This window comes from Sarcophilus harrisii, chromosome 4 (genome assembly GCF_902635505.1).
Source record: "Sarcophilus harrisii chromosome 4, mSarHar1.11, whole genome shotgun sequence".
NCBI classification, from domain to species: domain Eukaryota; kingdom Metazoa; phylum Chordata; class Mammalia; order Dasyuromorphia; family Dasyuridae; genus Sarcophilus; species Sarcophilus harrisii.
In genome coordinates, this window is record NC_045429.1 from 70,912,171 (window position 1) to 70,937,966 (window position 25,796).

At 35.8% G+C, this 25,796-nt stretch overlaps 1 long non-coding RNA gene across 1 annotated transcript; it reads left to right on the forward strand.

The window, feature by feature from the left end:
* Positions 1–24,635, forward strand: LOC116419073. The gene is made up of 3 exons (XR_004229301.1): positions 1–265; positions 1,622–1,724; positions 24,596–24,635. It is a non-coding gene; the product is annotated as an uncharacterized LOC116419073 (long non-coding RNA).
* The last annotated feature ends 1,161 nt before the right edge of the window (positions 24,636–25,796 follow it).

The following is a 25,796-nucleotide window of genomic DNA, read 5'->3' on the forward strand; positions in this document are numbered from 1 at the left end:
TATGTACAAATGTGCCCTAGAATTACATCATTGTAAATATTTTCAAGGAGGTGGGGTCTAAAGCTTAAAAAGAGGGATTTTAGAGCCAGGAAGGAATAAGCTCAGCAGGAGCAGGAGCAGGTCTGATTTTCTGCAGTTCTGAGGCTGGGTAACAGATACTGAGGTTTCCATTTCTTTGCTTCTTGCTTTGGGATTCTAGACCACCATCATAAAGAGAACAGGAAAAAGGCAAAAGAGACAAAATCTTTAAGCAATTGGCGCACCAGTAAGTATGACCAAAGAAAAAAAGTTCCTCAGGATGGAGATTGAAATTAGTAGAGAGACAGACAGACAGAGACAGAGAGGGACAAGGAGAGGGGAAGAGACAGGGACAGAGAGAGAGAAAGAACAATAGAGAGACAAAGATGGGGGGCGGGGGGCAGGGAGAGAGAGGGGACAGAGGAAAACAAAGAGAAAGGGCCAGGGGGGTGTAGGCATAGAAAGAGACAGGCATGGAGAGAATTATAGAGAAACAAAGACAAAGACAGAGAGAGAGGTCGGGACAGAGAGAAAGAGGGAGGCAGAGAGACAGAGAGGGAGAAAGAGAAGTCAGGGAGAGAGAGAGACACAGAGAGAGAGAGAAAAAGAGAAGGACAAGGAAGAGAGAGACAGAAGGGTAATGGGAGGGAGAAGGAAAGAAATAGGAAGAGAAAGAGGGAAAGGGGAGAAGAGAGGCTGAATGAAAGACAGAAAGACAAAAGGAAGAGAGAGATTTTAGAATGATAACTGTTTTTCCTCAACTAGGAGTAAGTTAGAGTTACATGCAACTGATTCCCTTGATATACCTTCTGTCTAGAGGAAGACTCTTTCACAGGTCAATCCTAGTAGTATATTGGAAAGCTAGTTCTTCCATTATTAGACCTCTTTTTTAGAAATAGCCTGTTATTTCTAAGTCCTGATCTTTTAAAAGTTGCCTGTGAACTTTTCAACTAGAATTCCTAAATCATGATTTCAGTCCCCAGACAATTCAATCTAATCAAGGACAATGTTATGTGGTGGAAAGAATACTGAAGTGGAATTAAGAATGATGGGGTGAACCCTGAAACTGCCCTCCTTGACTTTTGGGGTGAACTCTACGAAACTCTCCTCTGAGAGAGGGCTTCCTCAGGGAATCAAGATAAAGAGCTTCATTCTGTTATCTTGGTGGTGACTAGCTGCACCCTCAATAGAGATGAAAATTAGAACAGGACCACTCCTACCTAACTCAAACTTAAGTGGTCTCATTCAACTGGAAATCTCGGCCTGGGGGCAATAACAACATTGAAGGAATCTCATTCAATTGAAACCCCAGTCTCAGATTTGGTATAAAAAAGGCAATTCAAACTCATTTTCTTGCAGGAATCCCAAGTAGTATGCTTTGGCAAGGGACCTCTCCTCTCTTGACACAGCTTCCTACCAGGACCCCTGCCTGCTGGGAAGACATTCTCTTCTCAAAGATAATCCCTTTTTATTTCTCTGCCAGGATTTCTCTGCTAGAACCTCTATTTCCCTTCCAGGACTTTGCCACTGAGAAAGTCTGTCTTCCTAGCAAAGTTGACTTCTCAGTGCCAATAAAACTTCCTTTTTGTCACTAATATTTCAGGTTTGTGAATTCTTTCATTGAACCTGCACTGACCAGAAGGGGATTCTCATACCTCAACTCTCTGCATTGCTACTAACCTCATCAAGAAGATCTAAGTTCAAAGGTAGCTCTTCTATTACTATCTGTGTGACCAAGGACAAATCACTTCTCAGAAGCTCAGTTTCTTCATCTGTAAAATGAGGGGGTTTGAGCCAAATCATCTTCCAACTCTAGATTTGTGGTGCAATGAAAAAATCAGCCAAGGCTTATTGAGTACCAACGAAGTGCCAGGCACTGCTATGTGCCAGGAATACTATGGGAGAAGGGGCTTCCTAAGACACTATATACATATATATGTGTGTGTGTGTGTGTGTGTGTGTGTGTGTATTATATAAATATATATGTATATTCAAAATAAAAGATAATATAAGCCACTAAAACCCCACTAAAAGAGAAAAGGCAAGCAAAAATGAAACTGAGCTCTGTAAAAGCTAACATTTATGTAGACCTTTAAGATCGCTAAAATGCTTTTCATCTGCTAAGCAATTCCCTTTGACCCTTAAAACATTATTATTAGGTAGGTGCACAAAGACAATAATTAAGTGATTTGTCTCAAGGTTTTCATGACAATATTCTATTTATTGTGTCACCTAGCTACCTCATCTGAACCTCAGCTGGAGAATAAGAATTAGGCAAAAAGCAAAGGCAGATATATTCTGATATACCTGTATATATATGAGTATACTTAATATGTATATGTATGAATATGAATGAATCCTGGCCAAAAGAAAATGGAAAGAGCAAAAGGGAGTGAGAAAAATCAGACAGGAAGCAGGGAAAAAAGATGAAAGGAGATAATAAAACAATCCTGGATTCTGGGGCTTATTGGATGATACCATCCCAGAGGACATGACTTAGACTAGTAATAAAGTATAGAAGGTGACATTGAAATGACTTTGTGATACCATGATCTCAACACTCTTCCCATCTCTAGCTTTCTTCTAATTATTAAAACATTCAAATCCCTGGGAATCCAGTGGACTGCCTAAGGGGCAAAAAAATTTGCCTGCCTAATCTTGAGGTGCATCTGCTTGAGATTTTCAGAGGGGAAAAAATGGTTTAACTAATTTGTTAGCACAAAAATTAGTTGACCACTAGAGTCTGCTTGCTTCCTAATGGTAACTATCCTTTGTCCTGATGAATCAGCAGGCTTGGATTAAGGAATAATAATCATTGGCCTGGGGGGAGAAAAGAGGGGAGGATGAAGGGGAAAGTTTTCTGATCCTTAGGCCTGAAAATATAAACTGGAAAGCCCCAGTCTTAAAAGCTCTATTCTCTTCCAGAGATCAATTCCATTTGGTTTAATAAACATTGATTTAAGCCTACTTTATGCAATCTCCCAGCTGGGGATGTGCTCATTTAAATGCTCTGGGTTATCTACAGAGCAGGGATCTGTTTTAAATTCAAGTGTTCTAAAGAAGGTTATAATGAATGAGTGGGAGACATTTTTAAACCAGGGGACAGGGACAAGAACTGAATCCATGACTTCAAGGGTGTAAAGAGCACTTAAGTGAAGGGCAGGATATGAGTAGGAAATGGCAGTTATTTCAAAGTATTTGAAGAACTATCAAAAGGAAGAAGGTTCACAGATCCTATGCATGACCTACAAATGAAAGGAACTCTCAACATAGACCCAATCCTCTCATTTTACTGATAACTTTCAGGAAAGTTATTTGACTAAAGGCAAATTACTAATAGGTCAGACTCAGACCAATACAACAAGCTCATAATTCTCTGCCATAAGTCAAACACAAATAATTCCTATGAACATTTGAGGTAGGCTTCTCTAATTTTGTGTGTCTCACATGCTTGCTTTGGTCTGGTAACTATAGACTTCCCCTATCACTGGAGATCTTTATTCAAAGGCTGGATGACCATTTATCATCCCATTGTGAGGGAGAAAATGTTCTTGTTCTGATATGAATTGGACTAGTTTGATTTCTGAAGAGCTCTCCTCAGCCATGGGATTCTGTGACCCTATCCCAGCCCATGGAGAGGGACATGGCTGGGGATAGGAAAGACATTCTCCATGGAGATATCTTGAAGTTACAGGATCACAGATGATTTAAAAAAAAAAAAAAAAAAGTGAAGTCTGGAAGCAGGGAGGCAGGCAAGGAGTTAAAGCCTCTTAAAACAGGGAGGAAGGAGTGGCTATTTGTATGGGGCTGAAGCTCAGCCCTGGGAGCCCACCAAAGAGCTGGGCTGGAAAGAAACAAAGGTGCTGTAAAGACTCAGCTCTATTAAGATACCAGATTTTGTTCACTTTTCCTAAAAATGGGCGAAATGACAAGAATGGCAATTGGATTCCAAAACATTTTTTAATGTGAATACAAATTTGCTCCTAGAAGGGAGAGAAATAGAAAGGGCACCCCCATCGTGAAACCAGGCACTCTGGCACCTGTGATAGGAGCTGCCTCTGAGTCCTGACCCTGCTGATAACCCTTCCCTGGCAGGACTCACTGGCATCCCACACCCAGTGCAATCATACAGTAGCTGTCCAAGCCAACTCTGAAACATTCCTGTCTTCAAAATACTAGATCCAGAATATCAGAACTGTCTGTTCAGGGAACAGAACCCACAATCATTTTTCCCCAGTAAAGATCCTACACATGAAACAAGAATCCCCAAGATATAAGATTGAAGGTTAGTAATCATTGCATTTAATTGACAGGCATATATTAACTACCTACTATATGCCAGGCACTGTGCTAGGAACTGAGATGCAAAGGCAAAGAAGGACATAATGCCTTCTCACCAGGAGTCTGAATTCTGATATTGTTTTTTTTTTTCCTTTCTTTCTTTTTATGATTTAGTTTAATAGCAACTTTATTTTTGAAAAACAAGGTCATATTTACATAAGTGCTGATTTTACAAAGTATGGGGAAGAAAGGGAAATAAAAATGTGTACAGATGGTTTATAGTACCACACGGAACAAGACCATGATGTTTGCTGTTCCTTAAATAGCTGCTTATGATAAACCACCAAAAAAAACCCCAAAACAACAACAACCAAAACCAAAACCCAATAACCTTCCTTTATGCTGAGATGCATTCTAGTAGAGAAAACAAGCGTATATCTAAGTGCATACAGAAGAAATATAAGAATAAATACAAATACATACAAAGTAATTAGATACCAAAGTAATTAGTTTAAGAAGGGAAACACTAAAAATTGGGAGAAGAAGAGGGGGCATCAGAAAAGAGTTCTTGTAGAAGATCGTGTTTTGAAGAAAGAGTGGGACTTTTACACACATGTGTGAGCACATTTATGTATGGTTGCTTTAAGAATTTGCACTTAAGCATATAAAATATAGAGGCCAAATGAATTCATCAGCTGTCTAGCAGATGATAGGTCCCTTCCTCACTACTTCCACCCCCATTCTGAATTTAGCTGTTATTTCTGACTCACTAGTCTTGTCTATGTCAGCCCTGCCATGCCTGTCTACTGATAGAGATTGCCACCCCCCTCTCTCTTGTCAACAACATACACCCTCCATGAGTTCTCTTCCCAGACAGTAAATCCTTTTTTCTAGGAAATCCAAGGTCTCTCCACAGTTGTCTCTCCCTAGTCCTATCAGATATTTCCTACTACAAGTCATTATGGGGGACTCTGACCTTCCATATCATGGAAAGGTATTTTTCAAACAGCATAGTTCTGAGGAGGTGTGGGGGAGCACTAATCCCTAGAACTAATATATTCAGAGGTTGAATTTCATATTGAGGATGGTGTAGGAAGGTTTCTATGAGGGTGGAAACAGAGAAGATTGATGTATGAAACAATAGCTACCTATTTAAAAAATACTTCATTGATACAGTTTAGTTTTCATGTCACAATTTCTTCTGAATAACTCCACTGTGCACACATGTGCACAAAAACACATACTGCCTTATTTAAAACAAAAACCAAAAAATCCCACATATATACAGATAAACAAAACCACCAAAGTGATCGCTATCAAGTCAACTGATAGAGAATGTAACTTTCTGTACTATAATCCACCAGCTTTCTACCAAGAGGGATTAGATATGCTCTAATATGATATCTATCTTTAACTATTTGAAAAATTTTCATGTGGAGGGAAAAAAAAAAAAAAAGATTTGTCTCTTTCTTGTTTTACAGAACAGAATTAGGCCCAATGGATAGAAGTAATAAGAAGATTAAGAGAGTATGTTCTGAAAGTAAGAGGACAGAGTAGTTGGTGGGATCTACCTTTGAGAGTGTACTTTCTCTTGATTTTTTGCGAATATATTTGCTTCCTAAGTCTGAATTGTTATATTTGGGTATCCTATGATTTTTCAACACTCTTCCATCTTCTAAAGGTCTTCCTCTCCCAGATTAATTGATTTTTTGTTTGTTTATTTAGGTAAAAGAGGCCATTTTCCACCTTATTTTTTACTTAGCTTTAATCACTGATCAGGCTTTGCCTCAGTCAAACTGAGACCTGTTAAATAACTTAGCTTAAAAAAGGCCAAGCATCGGGGCCATCTCCAGTCATCCTGACCTATATCTGGCCACTGGTCCCAGATGGTTCTGAATAAGAAAGTGAGGCAAGTACCTTGCACAGACCTAACTTATTTAAATCTAATTCATTTGTATGTCATGGCTTTACCTCCCTGATATCAAGATTCTCACTGAGAAAGAAAGACGAACAACAACAATAGTCACAACAGCAGCAAGGAGATGGATTTTACTTTATCTTTGAGAAGGATTTTCAATAATTGGAACTTTCCAAGAATGAAATAGTTTGCTTTTAGAGACAATAAATGAGCTCTCCATCACTGAAATTCTCCAAGTGGACAAAGAAGAGTCATAATTTTAGTCGGTCAGTCAGTCAATAAGAACTTATCAAGGTTGAGGCAGCTAGTTGGTGTAGTAAGTAGAGCGCCAGCCCTGAAGTCAAGAGGACCTGAGTTCAAATCCAGTCTCAGACATTTAATACTTCCTAGATGTGTGACCCTGGGCAAGTCACTTAACCCCAATTGCCTCAGGGGGAAAAAAAGAATTTATCAAGGACTTACGATATCCTAGGCACTGTGCTAAGCACTGGCAATACAAATCTTCAGAAGCTGAATTTTATATTGAGGATGGTTTTGAGAGTGAAAATTAAAAATATCAAGGTGTAACACAATAGTTATCTTTTAAAAAGTATTTCAATGATACACGTCGTTTTTATGAGTCCCTGTCTTTAGCAAGCTCACATTCTAAAGGGGAAACAAAAAGCAAAATGTAAATAGAGGGAATAAGGATTGGGTAGATGAGGAGCTAGGTGTTCTAAGAGGTCCCTGCATTAGTGGTAAGGACCTAGAAGTTAAAAATAACATTTGAGATTATAGACCAAAGTTAGAAGGGCTTGTGAAAGAATAGGTATATGATTGGACTGGTAGGGAATATTTTTAGGTGGTTGAAAACATCTGGTCACAGGCAGAAGTTGGGTGCAACTTATGAGAACTCAGGTAAACCTTCTAAACACTCCTTTCTTCCCTGTTATTAAAGAGAGCTTCACCAGGGCTTCACCCAATTCCTTGGATTCACATGATAGGAGTTATCCTGTATTCTTCACTATCTCATCCCCATTTCCAAACTTTTTCCAAGGCCAGTTGATTTCATCTCTACAACATGTCTCAAATATATCTTCATCTCTTCTCTGACACTGCCATCATTCTAATGCAGGCTCTCATCACTTTATTATGGATTATTGCAATAACCCATAATAGCTTTCTCCTTCAAGTCTTTTCCCACTTCCATCCATCCTCCATTCAGCTACCAAAATGGTTTTTGTGAACCACAGGTAAACCCTACCATTCTCCCCCTATTCAACAAAATCTGGTGGCTCCCACTGACTTCTAGGATCAAATACAAAATCCTCTGTTTAGCATTCAAATATATTTATAGCTTTATAACCTAGCCACCCTCCCCCCTTTTCATGTCTTCTTAAACTTTACTTCCTATCATATACTCTTCTATTTAATGACTCTAGCCTCTTTGCTATTCCATGAACAAGACACTCCATTCTTCAGCTTCAATAATTTTTTACTGCTTATTCTCCACATCCAGAATGTTCTCCCTCTTCATATCTGCCTATTATATTTCCTGGCTTCCTTTTAAATCCTAACTGCAAACAATCTTTTATAGGAAACCTTTATAAATGCCCCCCCCCCTTTAATTCTGGTACCTTCCCTTTATTAATTATTTCTTATTTATTCTATATGTAATTTGTTTGTACAAATTTGTTTGCTTGTTGTTTCCATCACTAGATTGTAAACTCTTTAAGGACAAGAGTTATTTTTGTCTCTTTTTGTATCTCCAGTACTTAGCATAAAACCTGATACATAATGTTGTTTAATAAACATTTATTGGAAGACTAAGAGGAAAAGCTGTAACTGTCTTTGACACTCTGGAAAGAAGTTGTGTGGTGGATCAGGAAACATATGCACAATTCTTTACTATGCATTTTATATGTTCAATGGAAGTTCAGAATGAATATATAAGACTTGTTATCCAAAAAAAATCTCAATTTATAAGGTAATCAAGCTTGGAGTTGATCTTCTTTACCACAAGTTTCACTTAGTCCATTCTCGCTACAGAGACAGTAGTGATTTGGAGGTCAGCAAGAATACGCATTCTGCCCCTCCTCAGTCTCACTAAATTCCAGAGTAATTTGAGTGAACCTAATGCTAGAAGCCAAAAGCCAGGGGCATGAATGGAACTTTTTTTTGGCAAGGTAATTGGGGTTAAATGACTTGCTCAGGGTCACAAAAATAGTAAGTAATAAGTGTCTGAGGCTACATTTAAACTCAAATCCTCTTGATTCCAGAGTCAGTGTTCTACCTATGACACTACTTACCTGCTTTAGCAAGGTGGAACTTGAAAGGAATTGTCTAACCTTAATCCAAATAAGCAAGTCTAAAAGAATTAGAGATGGGGAACTTTGACGGTTGAGACTAGAATTTTGCTGGCTAGCTAGGGGTTGGCAGAGGGTATGACTCACAAAAGAACTAAAATAGCCTTAAGGTTTTGGACTGGGTACAAAAAGAAATGTAAAGAATTTAACTACACAGCACCTTCAATTCAGTAAATAACCAGTAAGTGGCAGTAGCTGTTCAGCAGTCAGCAAATGGTCCCCCTGCAGAAAGCATCCCACCAGATGACATCATCAAGTCAATAAATTACATCAACAGCCCCTTAAAGAAGTTACCAAAGCAGAAAAAAAAGTTCCAGCTGCAACACAGTCCTAGGAGATGTTCTGGCTATTTAGGCACTTTTGTTTTACCCCTTTTTTGTGTATTGTCTGACTACACATGTTCCTTCTCCTGCCAGTGATGGGAAGAATTGTAAGAGTGTTTATGAAAGTTTTTCTTCATTCTAACTTGTTGTGTTTAATTAAATGCCATTTGCAGTGAATTAATATGTACTCTGATTTGGTCTGGTAAAAACAGAAACATCTGCAGGGGTTCAGGAATAGATACTAATCCAAGTTACAAACTGGAATGTAGTTTTCTGGGGTTCTTATTTAAAGGGATCTCAAGATACTTCTAAAAGTGGAAATTTTCAGTGCTTTTAGAATATTTGATTTATAAAATATTAGCATAAAACTTTCCAGAGATGTGTTTATTGTATAAAAAGTGACCCATTTACCCACTTTAAAAAAACAGGAAAAATACAGTCACAGAATGTGAAAACTGGAAAAAAAAGATTTGGAAAATCACCTATTTCAACATTCTAAATGTGAAGATCAGGAAACTTAGATTCAGAAAGATTAAGTGACTTGCCCAGTCCCATAGCAAATTAATAGCAGAGCCAAGACTAGAACTGAACTATTAAATTATCCCATAACATCAACCTGACAAAATTCTGGGCTGAAAAAGTCATTGCTTTGACTTAGAGTTACAGTACAGATAGTGGCATTTAGAGCTGGGTAGACTCTCCTTACCTCACACATAAACTAATGCAATAGTCTGCCGGTGGGTCTATATTCCTTAACTCTCTCCCTACTTCTAGTCCATCCTCCACTGAGCCATCAAATTGTTTTTTCTAAACTATAGGTCTGATTATATCACATCACTCCTCTGTTCAATAAACTTCCTATTGCTTTCAGAACTAATTACAAAATTCTCTGGCTTTTAAACACCTTCCTACTGACCCTTTCCTACTTTTCTAGTCTTTTCATACTTCATACTCCTCCAGATATTTTTCAAATCAATGGAACCATCCTTCTTCTCGTTCCTAGCACAACACTCCATGTCCCCTGACTTCAGAAACTTTTAATTATTGTTCCCCATATATGAAGCATGGGATGCTTCTCCTCCTCTTCACCATCTCTTGGCTTCTGTTAAGTCCCAGCTAAAATTCTGCCTTTTATGAGAACCCTTTCTCAATTTCCTTCAATACTAATTGTTGTTTTTGTTTTTATTGTTGTTTTAACCACTAAGGTTCTTTATCTCTAATATTGAACCCTAGAACAAGAACACAATTGCCTCACCCTACTTATGGCTCTAATTGCTCCTATAGCATAAAAGTCTTAGACTCATACATTGCCTCTAAATTTGTGATGTTCAGGAAGAGATAGTGGAGCTGATAACAACAAGAATAATAACTATGATGATGATGGCGGTGATGATGGCGATGATGATGATAATGATTAATTTATGTAGTGTTTGAAAATTTATAAAATAATATTTCATTTTTATCTCATCAACAACTCTGGAAGGTAGCTTGTTAGTATTATTACATTTTGTAATTGAGGAAACTGAGGCAGACAGAGAATAAGTGACTTCCAGCTAAGAAGTATCTAAAGCTGGAATTGATGTCATGTCTCCCAGGATTCCAGACCCAACGTTCCTCCATTTAGCCACCTAGATGATAGATGGCTCATACACCAAATTACCATATACAGAAGATTGGCAAGAAGAGTTCACATTATTTCAAAATACACTTTAAAGTGGCTTTCCTCACTACAACCCTGTGAGATGGGCAGTATGTAGTATGTACATTATTATCCTCATCTTATTGGTGAGGACACTGAGGTTAACAGAGATAAACTGACTTATTCATGAAATTGGTAAAACTCAGCTCTCAGGTTTGTACCCCAAAGACCTACACCATATCCCTCTATACTGGAAATTTAATTTTAGTTGAAGGAAATGAATGTTTTTCTCCTTTCTTGTCTAAAACAATTTGGGAGTGGTATTGTGCCTAGAAAATCAAGGAATACCATCCACATATGTTCATCAGAGGAATTATAAGTCTCCAACTGTTGGTAGGACACATCCTTTCACATAGGCCTTTTGTAGGCAGAAGTGTTTAAAGGAGGTGCCTTGGAATAGAACTCTGAACCACCAGTTCTATTCCAATTCTTTTTTCTTTGAATTTATTTTTATTTTTAGTTCCAAATTCTCTCCCTTCCTCCACCCATTACCCACCCACCAAGAAGGGAGGAAATACAATATTCATTATACATATGAAGTCATGCAAAACACATTTCCACGTTAGCTGTGTTGTGAGGGGGAAAATTAAGTAAAATAAAGAAAAAGGAAAAATATAAACAAGTCTTATCAAGTAGATAAGTCTATGGAAGTAAATATCGCTTTTATCAAGAGTCCTTTGGAATTATCATAGATCAGTGTATTGATCAGAATAGCTAAATCTTTTGAACTTGATAATCATTACAATAGGTTCTGTCTATTTCACTTTACAACATTTCATATAATCTTTCCAGGTTTTCTGAAACAATCCCTTTCATCATTTCTTACAACATAATAGCACTGCATCATATTCATATGCCATAACTGGTTCACCCAGTTCCCCTATTGATGGGTATCTCTTACTTTCTGGTTCTTTGCCACTATATACACACACAAAAAAAAGGGACTGTAAATAGTTTTATACCTATGGTTCCTTTTCCTTCTTCCTTTTAAAAAATATTTTATTTCTCATTAAATGTTTCCCAATTACATTTTTCAAAATTTTTTTTAATTTTTAAAAATTTTTAGTTACAAATTCTCTTCTTTCCTCCCTTCTCCCACTTCTTGAGAAGCTAAGCAATATGAAAATAATTATACATGTGAAGTCATGAAAAACATATTTCCATGTTAGTCATGTTGCAAAAGAACACACACACACACACACACACACAATATGTTTTAATACATTTCACTCTGGAAGTAGATAGGATTTTTTATCATGAATCCTTTGGAATTGTCTTGGATTATTATTTTGATCAAATTATAGCTAAATCTTCCACAGTTGGTCACTGCACAATGTTGCCATTACTGTGTAAAAATCTTCTGGTTCTGCCCATTGTGCTTTGCTTTAGTTTGTATAAGAATTTCCAGGTTTTTCTATAACCATCACTTTTTATAGAAAAACAGTATTTCATCACAATTATATTCCACAACTTGTTCAGCTATTCCCCGATTTCTGGACATTGTCTCTGATTCCAATTTTTATCTTTAAAACATCTGAAGATAATTCTTCACTTTCAAAAAATGATAACTAGCATTTGGATAGCACTTCTCAGCTTACATTTTTTCCACCACAAAGAGAACTATTAGAAATATTTTTTGTATAAATATGTCTTATTTGCCTTTTTTATTTCTTGAAGTTGCTGGGTCAAAGAGAATGCCCACTTTTATAGTCATTTAAGCACAATTCCAAATTGTTCTTCAGAATGGTTGGACCAGTTAACAGATCCACCAATAGTATGTTAGTGTACTTATTTTCCCACATCCCCTCCAGTATTTGTCATTTTTCTTTTCTATCATCCTAGCCAGTCTGAAGAATGTGAGGTGGTATAAGATTGATTTTTTTCTTTCCTTGATACAGTAACTGCCAGCAGCATTACAAACCCCTGGCTTGTTTACCGATCTCTAGATTATCCTGCATGTGACAATTTAAAGTTATAGGCTCTGATCTCTCTGATTTCAAGGTTTCTTAGTCTGTTGACCATTTTAAACATACTGTAAATATTTGTTGATTAATTAACTAATGTGGGTCTTCTAAATTAACTCGGCTATTTCTCCTAGAACCTTTATTCTAGCTTTGAAAAACAAAAGCAAAAAAGTTACCAGTTATTTTAAAAATTTACTTGTTTTGTTTTAAAACTATTGTCATTCTAAGCAAGATTCAAGTAATAAAATATATTTAGTAAGAATTCTTTTATATCAATCAGTCATAGATCACTGCTATCTCTCTGGGACAGCAGGAAGAGGTTACTTACAAATCTGCTTTCTTTGACTTTCCAGGAACAAAAGACTATTCTAAGACCAGTTAAGGCTTTGAATATAAGTATTATTGTCAGAAGATTTGAGGTCAAGCTTAGTCCTGGCATTTGCTAACTATGTAATTTTTGGCATGTCATTTAATCTCTTTAAATTTGTTTTCTCATCTGAACAGTGAGAATATTGATATTGACATTACCTTCCCAACAGCATTGGAGTGAATTAACCACTTTGGAAACTTTAGAACACTTAGAAATGCAAGTGATTGTTGTTTTCAGGAGAAAATATATTTCCTCACTCAAGAATTGATTGGGGGATTCTCAGTAACAAGAGTAATAATAACAATAACTCATTTTAAACAATACTTCAAAGAATTCAGTGTACATTTATCTCAGATATCCACAAACTTTACAAATAAGAATTTGATTCATTGCTTTGTTCATTAGTCTAGCCTTAAGAAAATGATGGGGGAGATGTTAATAATGTAAATTAAATTTAAAAGTGTGTTCTATATAGTTCCCTTCCCCCCAAAGTCTGTTAAACATTTATTAGTATGCCCCTATTATATACATTTTTAACCTACAGATGTACACTCAATAGTGCATTCTATACATTAAGTCTGTTAGTCCCATTAGTTTCTGCTAGATCTTTTGATCGATTTAGATCTTCCCACTAGTTATTCTACTAGTTCTCCAAATTGTAAAATGATTTAAGAGCTCAAAGAAAGGGAGACTCTGTAACATAACTGGATCTCTCCACACATTTTGTAGTCAGCTATACTTCCTAAGATCCCTTAGACAAAGGCAAGAAAAAGGGGGAGAAAGTGGTTAAAAGAAGAAGAAAGTTGGGACACATATTTTTCTCTTAGTTATTTGATATAGTCTATGGTCTTCCATTTCTTACATCTCCAATTAGTCAGTTTGACATAGTTATGAAGTATCTGCTTTATACTACAAGGTAACCTTATCTAATGGATGGAATGTAAGATTGGGGGTCAAGAAGACTGAACATCAAGCTATTTGATCAAGGACAAGCCATTTAACCATATCAAGCCTGTTTCCCCATATGTAAAATTCAAAATAATAATGAACCTACATTACAGTGTTGTTGTGGTAATCAAGTGCAATAACATAAAAAGTGCTTTGTAAATAATTAGTATTATGAGTGAGTGCCATCCCAGGTGTTAGAGGAGATACAAAGTTCAAGTGGGACATTGAGTCCTTCATATAGCTCATGATCAAGTAGGGATATACTCGGAAGCATGCTAGTACCAAGATTGTACCTGCTTTTGAACCTATTGTTAAGTCTTCAGTGTGAGCATTCACCTGTCAGAAATCGGAAAATTCTAAAAATCAGAACTTGATTTATTATTTCATTGATTTTCTGAAATTAAGAAAAAGATGGAGAAATGTTAAAAAGGCAAATTGAACTTAAAAGCATATCAAGTATACATTTCTTTTCCCAGAGAGCCAGTTGTTAAACATTTACCAATATACTTCTGGGACCATCCTTTACTATAATTACTTTTTGCATAGAATGTTAGGTATGGGGAACAGTTTATCTGGAATATAAAATCCATGGGTAGAAGGAATGTATGATTAACATGGAAAGATAGGCTGGGACCAGATTTTGATGGATTTGAAATGCCAAACAGAGAAATTTGTGTTTTAATTGGTCAATAACCAGTTTAAGCTCCTAGCACATGGTAGGCTGTGCTAAGAATGTATTCTCGAATCAATAGAGAGGTACCATAGTTTGGTGAGCAGGGGAGTAATACAGTCAAAACTGTACTTTAGAAATATCAATTGAGCAGATTTTGGAGAATGGATTGAAAAGAAGAGAGGCTGGATATAGGAACACTGAATAAGAAGTCATGTTATAGTCCAGGTAAGAAGACCTGAACCAGGGGTCTATACTGCCATCAGTGATGAGGCAACAACTTTAAGAGATTTTTTGTAAAAGCAGAATACCCAAAACTTAACAACTTTTGATTGTCAGGGATGTTAGCAGGAAGTTGTGGGAAAGGATGAGATGAGTGACAATAAAAAGTCAACAATGACTGACTGCAGATTGTAACTCTGCAAGACTGCAAGAATGATAGTGTTTTCAACAGAAATAAGGAACTTTAGAGGATGGATGGATTTAGGAGGGAAAAAAAATAAGTTCAGTGTTAGGCTGAGTTTGTGATACCTGTTACATGACTAGTGGCAATGAGAGTTGGAGACAGGGGACTAGAGTTCAGAAAAGAGAAGAAAGCAGACTATTTGGAGGTTTTGCGTTACCTGAATAGATATGATAACTAGAACTATGGGAATTGATAAAAATCATTGCAAAAATCAGATAGACCCAGGGCAGAGTAATAGGGTACAACCCTCATTTATTGGGAAGGACATGGCTGATGATCCTGACTAAAAACACTAAGAGATTAAGAAGGATCTGTCCAAGAGATAAGAGGAGGAGAGGTATAATGAGAGGTATAAAGAGGAGAGGGGCATGAAAACCCCAAAGAAGAAAGAGTAACTTCTGAAGACAGAGGTAGTCAACAATATCACATCATACAAAGAAGTGCTAATTTTTTTAAAATGTTTCATATTGGAATGGAGGTAAAGACACAACAATAAAGACATAAGTGACCTTGGAGAGTGAAGTTTCGGTTGAATGGTGGGAAGAGAAGTCAGACTGTAAGGGGTTGAGAAGTGATGTGGAGGTGAGAAAATGGAGGCAATTAGTGCAGAAAGTTTTTTAATATTTCTTTCTTTGTTTCTCCTTTCTTCTTTCTTCCTTTTCTTTTTTCTCTTTCTCCTTCCTTTCCTTTCCTTTCTTTCTTTCTTTCTTCCTTTCCTTCTTTTCTTCCATCATTCCTTATTTTTCTTTATCTTTTCATCATTTATTTTTATTTTTTCCTTCTTTCTTTTTTCCCCTCTGTTTTCTTTTGATAAAAGCTCCTTTCTTGGAATAAGGAGCTCTGGGTTTGAAAGGAGCACATAAAATGGACACATCACTAAACCTCTCAAAGCTTCAGTTTTTCAATCTGTAAAATGGGGATAGCACATTCAAAATTCCCACTCACATTTTTAGGTGAGCTTACTAAATGAGGTCTAGAATAGTTTTAGAAGATAAAACAATTACTTATTTTATTAAAATTTATAAATTTATTAAAATTACTAATTTTATTAATAATTAACAATTATTACTCTTGATTTTCTATAGGGGTAAGCAAATTACTACCTGCAAAATAAAACTGTTCCTAGCTTTTTTTGTATAGCCTGCAGAGCCAAAAATGTTTTTTGCATTTTTAAATAAAGGTTTCTTTTTTGATGTTAAAGCCATTCATAGCTTGGGGGCTATATACAAACAGGCAAGGTCAGATTTGACCCTCTGACAACAGTTTGTCAGAACCCTGATTATTCTACAAGGAACTAAATAAATTTGGTCTACCTCAGAAATTCATCTAAAGCACAAGCAGAATCAGAAATGATTGAATACAACAATGATCACAAGATGAGAGTTTGACACTTCTGGTCTAGGTTTTATTATTATTCAACTGTTGATTATTAAATTCAATGGGATTTTCATAAGAGTTTTCACTAAAATGTCCTCTTAAATTATTATATAATGGTAATACATAATTGTATCACCAAGGGATGTATGTGAGTGTATGCTTACATGAGTGCATATACACTTTACTCTTTGGTGAAAATTCAAGGTTTTGGTTTTTGCCAATAATGACATTCACATTTCTGGTGACCCAAGACACAAAACACAAAATTATTTAGTTTTTTTAATAGTCCAACATAGAATTACAATGAACAATGAAGACAAACATAATTGAAATTCCAAGTTTCCTTTGCAAAGTAATTTTTTAACATGTCCCTGTCTTCTTCTATTTAAAAAGGAAAGCAAAATCACTAATTTCTAGTTTCCTTTATTTTCTAAATTCACACCTTTAAAATATGGGATATTTTCATGACCTAAGACAAACATTTTCAGGACATGATCTTGAAAAGGGTAGTGATTTATGATTTAATAATTGTACAGGAACACTACTAACAATTTAGTGATCATACAGATCCTTATTATAATCCAGGCTTCCACTGTGCCACCTAGCTCTCTTATACAAAAATAAATGATTCAGGATTAGTTTATGCCAGCTTCATGGTTGATAAGTACACAGACTATAATAATAACCCACTTAATCTCTCAAGTTATAATTCCTGTATATGACCAGTAACAGTGAAAGAGTGAATCATCTCAGCCATCCTCAGAGCTATTTCCAACACTCTCCATCAGCTATTCCAGAAAAATGATTATGCCATAATGGTTTACCTCACAATTGTTTCTATCTATGATAAGTGGGAGTTCTCCAAAGTATGTATGTTGGGGACTGTGGGGTAGGGTATTTAACCTTATTTATCCAGAGCAGTACTGAGTGGTCAGAGTCACGGCTAGTACACTGATCTCTCTCCTATTCTTTCTACTATAATTCACTGCCCTACCTACACTTCTTAAATATTACAGATTCACAAATAAATTACAGATATTACAAATAAGTATTAAATATTGCAGATGCTAGGTAGATTAAACACTAGTCTGAGTCAGTAAAACCTGAGTTCAAATCCTATCTCAGACCCTTGCTAGCCATATGATCTTGGGTAAACCATTTAACCTCTTCCAGACTGTTTCTTCATGTGCAAATTGGGAATGATAATAATACCTATCTCATAGGATTGTTGTGAGGAGCAAATGAAATAACCTACTTAATACACTTTGTGTATATAAAATCTATGTAAAGCATTAAGTGTAAAACACTTAAAGTAGCATATAAATTCTAGTTTCTTTTATTGTTACCAGTTGGAAGGGCATTAACAATCCTTGTAATCCATTAAAAAGGAAGTATTTCTTTAAGGAAAGCTAATTATGTTTTCTTTCTTTTTTTTCCCCTGAAACAATTGGGGTTAAATGACTTGCCTAGCATCACATAGCCAGGAAGTGTTAAGTGTCTGAAATCAAATTTGAACTCAGGTCCTCCTGACTTCAGGGCTGGTGCTCTATCCTCTACACTACCTAGCTGCCCCTAGTTAATTATGTTTTAATCATATGAAATGTATGCTAGTATGCTAGGTAGTTCAATGGATAGAACATTAGGCTTGGAGCAAGGAAGGAAGCCCTGAATTCAGATCTGGCCTCATTAGCTAATTGAGCCTGGCCAAGTCAAGGTTAAATACTTCTAAAATATGGCAAACCACATTAGTATTTTTGAAAGAAAAAAAGCTCATAGTCATATTTGATTGAATGACTAAACAACAAAAACAAAAGTATGAAGAGACAATGTGATGTAGTAGAGAATTACACTAAAGACCCATAGATCTCAGGTCAATTACTTACCACTTACCATGTGACCTTGTGACAATTTTTCTGAGCTTCAGTTTCCTCATCAGAAAAATAAGGTTAATAATATTTGCACTTGGTTAGTTAGACTACACCTGATTTACCAAAGTAAGAAATTCTGTTCTAAAATTAAGCTAAGAACTTGCCAGAAGAAAATCCAGGGCACAATGAGGAACAATAATAGCAAACTCCTCCTCCGAACATATGCAAATCTCTTTAGAAAAACATTAAACTGTATGATGCCCTCATGGTTATGATAAATTACAGACAGCTAAACTCCTCCATCTTCTTTTATCACCATTTCCCTTCATCTTTCATCTCCAATTCTCCTTTTTTCCCACTTCCCTCTTCTCCTCCTCTCTTCTCTCCTTAGTCCCTACCCAACACACATTCTCCTATTCAAACTTCAGTCATATCCACAGGCAATCAGTAATACAAAAAATTGTCCTTGAATTGCCTCAGAAGCCTGACTACTTTACTGTGGTCTCATAGACCATTGGAATAATGGGATAAGGTCGGCTTTCCTCTCAGGATATAAAGATAAATTTAGTCCACTTGAGAAGCAGCTTTTGTTCTAGTGGGAAGTTGGATCTCTAATTGCCTTTGGTGAAGTCATGGGGTACCTTTGTTCTCTGTAGAGAGTGAAGGAATGATGCACCCTTACTCTTAATTCTCCTCTTTCCCTAATGCTAGCTCACTCCACAATGAGCACTCTGTTCATTCTTTTGGGGAAGCTGCTACTTCATCTAATCTTTTTCATGAAAACAAACTATCCCCAAGAAGAGTGTAACTATATATCAGGGGGGCCAGACACCAATCCACACAGGAAGGGAATAAATTGGCAAGCTAATGCATTAAAAAGGAGTTGAAAAAATTCTCAGTCTTTCAGTATGGAGGATTTCCAGATGGGAACCCAACCTAATAATGATAGTTGTGACATAGGTATGGTGATAGAAAGAGAGTCTATCTGTCCTGCAATCCATAGTCCCCACCATAGCTGAGTCCTTGTTTTGCCTTCAGATGGATTGGTTTTGGAGTCAGATTTAATCAGCAAAAGGAAAGATAAGGTTTCCAGAAGAAGAAGAGATCCCTAGATTGCTGAAGAAGGATTAAGGGAATGTGAATGATAGGAGAAGAGATCTGAAGTCTCTTGAAAAGGAAACTTGTTTGTTTCCTATGGGAAGATAATGATCTTTTCCTAATTCTCAGTGACAGGGTAAGATATCCAAGAAGCATTGAATCATGATACTTTTTTCAATTCAGTTGGTCTCAATAATTGTTTGCATATTGGAATTCCAATTTCCCATTGAAATATGAGCTTCTCAAAGACAAAGACATATTTTGGTCTTTATTTGCAACCCTAGTGCCTGGAACATTAGTAGACTATGTTGAATAAATATTTATTAATGATGTTGATGATTCAGGTGGGTGATTACAATCTAGCAAGCATTTATTAAGCTGCTACTGTGTGTAAAGATTGTGATTAGTGCTAGATCCACAAAAACAAAAAAAAAAAAAAATATCCTGTGCTCTCAAAGTGCTTATATGTTACTGGAATACAAATGAAACTAAACTGAGATTGGACAGCATGAAAAACAATGTTCTAGAACTAGAATCTAGTTCTTTGGAACTTCCCAGACCACCAGAATCACTCTTGATTTATGTCTGAAGTAGTCAGAGTCTTAACTGAAAACTCTAGCATATTCTGAAAGCTCTTAAAAATCAATCCCAATTCCCTGAAGTAAATCAATTTTAAATTTAGAAGATAGGCAGAATGGGGGGAAAAAAGTCTTTTTTCAGGAAATTTCCATAAGGCTCATAACTACCATCCAAATCTTAGGACATTCACTGATAGGAAAAAATTAATCTGACTTGGACACTTGTTTTCAACAGAATAGAAAAGCAGGAAATTGCCTTGCTCTTTCCCCAACTACTATCCTCTCCCACCCCCATCCCAATCCAAGGAGTTTAATTGGTTTCTTCTGTTATCCAGTTCATGTAAGTTTTATGGAAAAATGCTATATTTCTTATGTAATATGTAACTTCATTTTATTGGAAAACAGATAATTTCTAATTTTTCTCTTTTTAAAGAAAAAATTCACACTATTTATGGATTTTGGAGCAAGACTGTGATCTCCATTACTGTTTCTGTATAAATGTTGACCAAAGCATGAGAATTAGATAGAGAAGAGGGGGAGAGGCTCTCTTGTAGAAGAAGATGGGGAGCCTATTTCCAGAAAGGAATAATGATAAATAACAGAAATGTTCTGTTTCCTGACTTGAAGAACTAGCAAATGGTCTAGAATTGGTTCTAGTCTGCTAACTACAAGATGAAAAAATGAACTTTTATTGCTGTCCTGAGTTCAAAAGGCATTACTCAGCCAAACCCAGCTGTTGGACAATATTTTTTTTTTCCTGACTGTGTTCCAGGAAGAGAAAACAAGGCTGCAAAGAGAGGCCTTGGATCTTTTCCATCTCTGATGCATGGCCCATAAACATGAGCTTCTGTTCATTGTTTCTTGAATTTGTTCTATCAAGGAGGGGGAAAGGAGCTATATGTCAAAAATATTTATAGCAACTTTCTTCTCAGGACAAAAAAAAAAAATGGAAACTGAGTGATGCCAATTAATTAGGGAATGAACAAATAAATTGTGGTATGTGATTATGATGGAATGTTATTGTTCTGTGGGAAATAATGAGCAGGATGCTCTCAGAAAAACCTGGAAAGTTCTCCATTAGCTCAAGCAAAGTGAAATGTATTGTGAACAAAATAAAAGCAATGTTCTGAAATGATCAACTGTGAATGTCTTTGCTATTCTCAACAGTACAATCATTCACAAATACTCTGAAGGATTTATAATGAAAAATATCCATACCCAGAGAAGAAAGTGATTGTGTTTGAATGAAGATTAAAGGACTCCCCCCTCTCTCCTTCTTATCTCTTTTTCTCTCTCTCTCTCTTTCACTCTCTTCATCTTCTTCTCTCTCTCTCCTTCCTTCATCCTTTCTCCCTTTTCCTACTCTTCTTCTCTCTCCCCCCTCTCATTGTATTTTTTCTTCAGGGATGTTTTAAGGGGGGGGATATCTGTTTTCTTTCACATAATTTTTGTGGAAATGTTTGGCATAATTTCACATGTTCTTTCTTAATGGACACTAGGGATGGGGATAAGGAAGAAAATCTGGAACTCAATTTTAAAACAAATGTAAAAAATGTTTTATATGTAACTGGGGGGGAATAAAAAAATAAAGAAAAAAAAAAGAATTTGTTCTGTCCTATTTTAGCTGAGGAATGTGGGAGGTGGTTGTGACATGTAAATTTTTAAAAGTCAAGAGCTTGAACACCCAGATTATGGGATCTGAAATTTTAGCAGGGATTTTTCAGAAGCTGAGCAGGTAAATCCAGAGAGACCTATCCAGTCTAATCTAATATTAGTATAATTGAATTGTTCATTGGTTCATCATCCTTTGGAAATGAACTTGGTGGGGATGAATACGGAAGAAACTGTGTTAAGTCTGCAAAGATCTAACTTTTCTAATATTCTATTTACCTCTTTAACTTCTTTCTTATTTATTTTATGGTTCGTTTTATCTAGTTCTGAGAGAGCAAAGTTGAGATCTCCCACTATTATAGTTTTGCTATCTATTTCTTCTTGCAGCTCTCAACTTCTTCTTTAGGAATTTCCATGCTGTACCACTTGGTGCATATATGTTTAGTATTGATTTATGCTTCTGTTTTATGAGAGAGTTCACCCTATTCGCATTTATGGTTAAGACTGCTAATTCTGTATTTCCTGCCATCTTATTAACCCCAAATTATACTTTTCTCTTTCCTTCCTCTCCAATATTTTATTTATGAGCACCACTTGCCTCAAGCAGACCTCCCCTTTTAGAGTCCCTCCCTTTTCTTATACCTTTCCCCTATTATTTCTTTTTTCCCTTCTATTTAGCCTACCCTTTTCTTTTCCCTTTATCCCTCCCATTTTTCTATGAGGTGAGAGAAGTTTTTCTGTGAAACCAAGTATGTCTAATATTTTTTTTCTTTGAGCCAAATCTGATGAGAGTAAGATTCACACAGTTTATCCCCTCCCATCTTTCCCTCAATTATAATTGGTTTCCTTTGCCTTTTTGTGAGATGTAACTTCCCTCATTTTACCTCCACTTTCCCCTTCTTCTGGTACAATCCCCTTCCCACCTCTAGTTTCTTTTTTATATTATAACAGTAAAATCAAATTATACATGCACTCTATGTATACACATAACAGAAATAAAATTCTCAAGAGTTTTATTCTTTTTGCCTTTTTATGCTTCTCTTGAGTTCTATATATGGAAGTCAAATTTTTTGTTTAGCTCTGATCTTTTCATCAGGAAATAAATGGAATTTACCTGTTTCACTGAATGTCCATCTTCTTCCCTGAAAGAAAATGCTCAGTTTAATGGTTTAGTTTATTTTTGGCTGAATTCCAAGTTCCTTTGCCTTTTGGAATATCACCAGACCCTTCCATCCTTTAAGGTGGAAGCTGCTAGGTCCTAGGTAATCCTTATTACGGCTCCTAGATATTTGAATTGTTTTTTTCTGGCTACTTGTAATATTTTTCCTTAATTTGATAGTCCTGAAATTTAATCACGATATTCCTTGGATTTTTAATTTTGGAGTCTCTTTCTGGAGGTGTTCGGTGAATTCTTTGAATGGATATTTTACCTTCTGATTCTATGACATCCTGGCAGTTCTCTTTGATGATTTCCTGAAAAAAAGTGTCCAGGTTCTTTTTTTCATCATGGTTTTCAGGAAGTCAAATAATCCTTAGATTCTCTCTTTAGATCTATTTTCTAGGTCAGTTCTTTTTCCAAGTAGGTATTTTACATTTTTTTCTATTTTTTTCCTTTTTTGGTTTTGCTTGACTGATTCTTGATGTCTCATTTAATCATTCATTTACATTTGTTCATGTCTGATTTTTAGTGACTTATTTTCTTCATTTTTTTAACTTCTTTTTGTATTTGTCCAATTGGACTTTTAAATGCGTTGTTTTGTTCTTTGGATTTTTTTTTCATTTCATTTTGTTAAGTCTGACTACTATCCCTAGAGATTGAGATAATACTACTACCTTGTTTCTAATAGTGACCTTTTTTCTCCTGAGAAATTTTAATATGATTCCTGGGTATATAAATATATAAAATAGGCATCCAAATCAAACATTTTCTAATGATAAATCACAAAGGAATTTATTTTAAAACAATTCTTTCATAAATACATAATTTTACCATTTATTAAAGATGAAAGCAAATTTGCATACTAATAAATTGGTTGTATTTATTTGTTTTTACATAAAGAATTAAACTTTAAAACTGGAAAAACATTTTTACATCCAAAAGATCTGATAAAGGGCTCATTTCTAAAATATATAGAAAATTGATTTATAATTTATAATAGTTTTATAATAATATTTATATATATTATATTTATAATAATAAATTTATAATAGTTCAAACCATTCTCCAACTGATAAATGGTCAAAGGATGTGAACAGACAATTTTCAGATGAAGAAATTGAAATTATTTGTAGTCACATGAAAAGATGCTCCAAATCACTACTGATCAGAGAAATGCAAAATAAGACAACTCTGAGATACCACTATACACCAGTTAGGCTAAGATGATAGAAAAAGATAATGACAATGTTGGAAGGAATGTGGGAAAACTAGGACACTGATACATTCTTGGTGGAGTTGTGAACAGATTCATCCACGGGAGAGAAATTTGGAACTATGCTCAAAAAGTTATGAAACTGTGCATACCCTTTGATTCAGCAGTGTTTCTACTGGGATTATATCCCAAAGAGATTTTAAAGGAGGGAAAGGAACCCACATGTGCAAAAATGTTTGTGGCAGCCCTCTTTATAGTGGCAAGAAACTGGAAACTGAGTGGGTGCTCATCAATTGGAAAATGGTTGAATGAATTGTGGTATATGAATGTTATGGAATATTATTGTTCTGTAAAAAACGACTAGTAGGATGATTTCAGAGAGGTTTGGAGAGACCTACATGAACTAATGTTAAGTGAAATGAGCAGAACTAAGAGATCACTATACATAGCAAGAACAAGATTATACAATGATCAATTCTGATGGACATGGCTCTCTTCATCAATAAGATGATTCAAACCAGTTCTACTTGTTCATGATTAAGAGAGCCATCTACACCCAGAGAGAGAACTATGGGTATAGAGTATAGAACACAACATAGCATTCTCACTCTCTATGTTATTTACTTGCATTTTGTTTTCTGTCTCAGTTTTTCTTTTTCTTTCTCCTTGATCTGATTTTTCTTGTGCAGCAAGATAACTGTATAAATCTGCGTTAAGGACCATGCCTAGGTGAAGGGGCAGAACAATTCTCCAAGAGCCTCTACAGCTGTGGATCATAACACTTGAAGGAGTTGCAAAGCAGCCTTTGCAGATGTTCCTTGTGGATTGGAGAATGAAATAAATTGGAGGCAAGAGGGAAGAAGAAAGAGGTCAGAGAATGCAACTACCCCTCAATATCCTTGTATCATCATCATCATATTCTCACATGAAGAGATCCATTCTACAGGTCTGAATTAGACCTCCAGCAGCCACTAGTAGGTGGCTCCCATATACTAACAAATATGTATACATATATTGGATTTAACATGTATTTTAACTTATTCAACATGTATTGAACTACCTGCCAGCTAGGGGAGAAGATAGGAGAAAGGAGGGAAAATTTTGGAACAAAAGGTTTTGCAAGGGTCAATGTTTGAAAAATTACCCATGCATATGTTTTGCAAATAAAAAGCTTTAATAAAAAAGAATTAAATTTTAGCAGAATATTTAATATATTTCACTTGTCAATTTTTGGGGGACCTCTACATTGTTATGCAACCTTATATGGGACTGAGACCTCTATTTTGATCTTCGGTATTGAATGTATGCTCCAAGATTTGGGAAGGAAGTATATTTGTTTTTCTGTTGTTACCTGAGTCATCTTTTCTGAGTTCTTTTCTGAATTCTGTAAGTACTTACAAGAGAATGTGTCACAGGACATATTCTAGAGTTAGAGTAGAGGGGAAAGGGAAGTGGGGAATGGCATATCTTTGTGCCAACTGTTCCTCTTACAACACATTAATAAAAGCTAATTAAGTTTGGCAGGTATTAGAAAACTATCCTCAAACCCTCAGGGTTATTTCTAGTACCCTGAGGGCAGATATGGTCTTTGCTCCAGAGAGACTAGTCTTTTCATGCAATGAAAGATTTGAGAGTGAGCTCAGAGAAAATGTTATAAAGACAGAGAATTATAGTTTGGGAGGAAAACAGGATCACACAAATAATAAATAATGATAATGTGAGAGGTATGGACATATTTATAGGCAACAGAAGAGAAAGAACCAGTGGTTAAAAAGAGATTCACATGGAGTAAGAGAGGATGATCAGTCAGCTAGTCAATCACTAATCATTTATTAAATGGCTACTATATGCTACATTTTGTGTGTTATTATATGCAATATATGTGGTACT